The sequence below is a fragment of the Dendrobates tinctorius genome, unplaced genomic scaffold, assembly GCF_039654945.1.
Source record: "Dendrobates tinctorius isolate UK_male_01 unplaced genomic scaffold, ASM3965494v1 ptg000358l, whole genome shotgun sequence".
Taxonomy (NCBI): domain Eukaryota; kingdom Metazoa; phylum Chordata; class Amphibia; order Anura; family Dendrobatidae; genus Dendrobates; species Dendrobates tinctorius.
In genome coordinates this window covers 262,785-267,330 of record NW_027362024.1, presented here as the reverse complement: position 1 = coordinate 267,330, position 4,546 = coordinate 262,785, and positions in this window count along the sequence as shown.

The window sequence follows — 4,546 nt, the reverse complement described above, 5'->3', positions numbered from 1 at the left end:
CTTTCCTGTATATATGCACAGTACCACTCCTGTCCTGTATATATACACTGCACAGTACCACTCCTCCTGTATATATACACTGCACAGTACCACTCCTCCTGTCCTGTATATATACGCTGCACAGTACCACTCCTGTATTTATACACTGCACAATACCACTCCTGTATATATACACTGCACAGTACCACTCCTCCTGTATATACACACTGCACAGTACCACTCCTGTATATATAAACTGCACAGTACCACTACTCCTGTCCTGTATATATACGCTGCACAGTACCACTCCTCCTGTCCTGTATATATACACTGCACAGTACCACTCCAGTCCTGTATATATTCACTGCACAGTAGCACTCCTCCTGTATATACACACTGCACAGTACCACTCCTCCTGTATATATACACTGCACAGTACCACTCCTTCTGTCCTGTATATATACACTGCACAGTACAACTCCTTTCCTGTATATATACTGCACAGTACCACTCCTGTATATGTATATACTGCACAGTACCACTCCTCCTTTATATAAACTCTGCACAGTACCACTCCTCCTGTATATATACACTGCACAGTACCACTCCTGTATATGTATATACTGCACAGTACCACTCCTCCTGTATATATACACACTGCACAGTACCACTCCTGTATATGTATATACTGCACAGTACCACTCCTCCTGTATATATACACTGCATAGTACCACTCCTATATATGTATATACTGCACAGTACCACTCATCCTGTATATATATATACACTGCACAGTACCACTCCTGTATATGTATATACTGCACAGTACCACTCCTCCTGTATATATAGACTGCACAGTACCACTCCTGTATATGTATATACTGCACATTACCACTCCTCCTGTATAAATACACTGCACAGTACCACTCCTATATATGTATATACTGCACAGTACCACTCATCCTGTGTATATATATATATACACTGCATAGTACCACTCCTGTATATGTATATACTGCACAGTACCACTCCTCCTGTATATATACACTGCACAGTACCACTCCTCCTGTATATATATACTGCACAGTACCACTCCTGTATATGTATATACTGCACAGTACCACTCATCCTGTATATATATACACTGCACAGTACCACTCCTGTATATGTATATAATGCACAGTACCACTCCTCCTGTATATATACACTGCACAGTACCACTCCTGTATATGTATATACTGCACAGTACCACTCCTCCTGTATATATACACTGCACAGTACCACTCCTGTATATGTATATAATGCACAGTACCACTCCTCCTGTATATATATACTGCACAGTACCACTCCTGTATATGTATATACTGCACAGTACCACTCATCCTGTATATATATACACTGCACAGTACCACTCCTGTATATGTATATACTGCACAGTACCACTCATCCTGTATATATATACACTGCACAGTACCACTCCTGTATATGTATATAATGCACAGTACCACTCCTGTATATATACACTGCACAGTACCACTCCTGTATATGTATATACTGCACAGTACCACTCCTCCTGTATATATACACTGCACAGTACCACTCCTCCTGTATATATATACTGCACAGTACCACTCCTGTATATGTATATACTGCACAGTACCACTCCTCCTGTATATATATACACTGCACAGTACCACTCCTGTATATGTATATACTGCACAGTACCTCTCCTCCTGTATGACTGTGTTGACATAGGGCTAAACAACCCCTTGGCGCATTTCCTCAGCCCCACTTAACCATACAAATCAAAACTCAGAGACCAAGTGATGGGGGAAGGTCGGTCACAGCTTTATTAAATGTTTTCTTACCAACCATTTGAAAAGGCACTTAGCTTTCTTAAAAACGCGCTCGCTGCCTAATGCCCTACTCCATATTCGCAGGCAAGTCAGCCAGCAAGCCATAACTTATGTGCCATTACTTCTCCACCGCCACGGAGGATCCTGTTTCTCAAACAGGACTCCGACCCCCACCCATCAGTAGCAATGCCTGCTCTATGCCATCTTGGAGACCGGATAAGCTATCGAGCCCGATATCGTTCAAGTGCACCCCGTCAGGTCTCAATAAAGCAGCATTATCCCCTTCTAGTTGTCTGTGTCTAACAACCAAACCTCTCACGCACCATCTTAGAAATACAGGCGTGTATGGTCCTCCTAGTGCGCTCAACGGCAATACCATCCCTAGCTCCTTGCCACACCGCCCTCGGGACAATCTCAGACCAGACTAGCACCAATTCCTGAAAAAAAAAACATGGAAACGTTCCATATCAGCCCGCATCATTGTGAGAAGCTCTGCCACCTTGTATGAACATAGAACATTCCCCCCCCCGCGTGCAGAATCCAAAATCATAGGACCCCTGGCTCCTCTTGCAATCGATACCACTTCCGGTAGAACTTGCGGCCATTGCAAGCCCCTGATGCCTCTCCACATGAAGGCCACGTCACGGAAACCTAGATGCCTCCCGCCAGGGCGGCACTCAGCTCGCTGCGCTGCCCAAAATATGTAGGAGTGTCCTAGTAACCAGACAGTCGGTCTAACGGCATCATAGGCTTGCCACGTAGACGAAGTCACCGACGAACGAACCAGCGACATCAACTGCTCGCGACCATCTCCTACAGATGCACCCGGGTCCGCTGATGGAGGAGGGACTCCATCCCCAGCATATTTATCGGGCAACGGGAGGCGGGTAACTGTCGGCGCAAGGGCGGACATGGACATACGCCCTACCGCGTCCATAAGTGCCTGGACGGCAGCATCTAGACCCTGGCGCTAGTATTATGTTACGGCGGCGGTACACGCTTAAAAAAATATAAATAAACGTGTTCGCCGCCCGGGGTCCACCGTGCGGCAGGTGATATAACCGCTGCTAGAGAGGCAGAGCACTATGGCGGTAATGTGCACGGGGTTAACTGCACCCTAAGTGCACAGAAGAGAGCTCTGTTATGCTCACAGAGCTGCAGGGAAAAGAATAAAGTGACACGCTACGTCTGTTCGGGGACACAGAATAACAGCGAAACTGTCACGGTAAAAATAGTCACAGAAGTAGCGTTAGGCAGCAGGACTACTCCCTCTAGACCTACCGTGAAATCAGACAGGAGGCGTCGCAACTGCAGACGCGGAAAACTGCAATCGCAGCACGGTGTGAATGGAGCCACAGAGAAGACACCGCAATCTAGCTGGCGCGATGCAGGACGCTAGCTGCTGAAAACGTATAGCTGGAGCGCGCTGGCGCTAGCGCTGCTACTGGCAGCTGCCCAATCACTCACACAATCGTAATATCAGAGGGAAGGGGTTTCAGAATAAGTCAGTCACCAGTCCAAGCATCCATCACCATACATACAGCAGTAGTATGAAAATACTAGCGCATGGCATAGCGGCCATGCGCACTTTTTATAGCGTACGGGACCTGCCAGAAATCTCCAGAGCCCTGAGCTAAGCCAATGGAATCAGGAGCAGGACCTGAGCACCTGACTCCTGAACTCCAATGGGAGGTCATTCCAGGAGCATGCTCAGAAGCTGGCTGAAAGGACTTAGCCTCTGGAGACAAATGTGAGGATCTGGATCTCTGCATAAGTATGGTAGGACACAGATTCCTAACAAAGTCCCCCTCTCGACTTATATTCGAGTCATATACAACAGGGGGTCAGAGGGAAGGGGGGGCGGGGGTGTCAGGTCATACTTGCCTGTCCTGGCACGATCTCTGCAGCCCCCAGCTTCTCCGCGATCTCCCTTCCTTCCTTCAGCGGCCACGTGGTACCGCTCATTACACTCATGAATATGAGCATATTTATGAGTGTAATGAGCGGTACCATGTGACTGCTGAAGGCAGGAAGGGAGACCGCGGGAGAACGAGGCTGCGCCAGGATGGGTAAGTGTAGCAATATTCACCTGTCCCCGTTCCATCGCTGCTTGCTGCTGTCTGAAATAAAAACACACATGTGACATGCACAATGTGAACAAGTCTGTTGGACCATGTTCACACCACATGTGTGTTTTTAATCCAGTTTTTTTCGTGCTTATGCATGATTTGAGAGACCCCACCCCTCTCTTGTGTGACATGCACATAAGGAGCTGTCTTGCATCACATGCCCATACCAGAAAGTGCCTGTCTTAATCCTGCTCATTTAGACACTGTTCATATGTTCAGGTATTAAATACATTAGATAGGGACTGCTTCAATACGGGTTACCTTGACGTTGGTGAGGCAGCTTGGTATACATTTTTTTGCAAAAAAAGTATCGACTAAATACCCTGTGTTTGTTATTACCTTTTATCAGCACTTGCTGACTGTTATATGTCTTATTGCAAGGTATTTTTGCACATTTGTCATTCTGTGCTTTTTTGTTTGTGTTGTTGCTGTCTGGCACGTCATGTCAGTGATGTTCAGACAGCAGAGGGCACGGTGAAGTGGTTAGTGCGCGCCGCGCCCCCTGCAGTCTGAACGTCACTGACAGATGACGTGCCAAACAGCAGCAATCAGCGATGGACCCTGGACAGGTGAATATCTCAG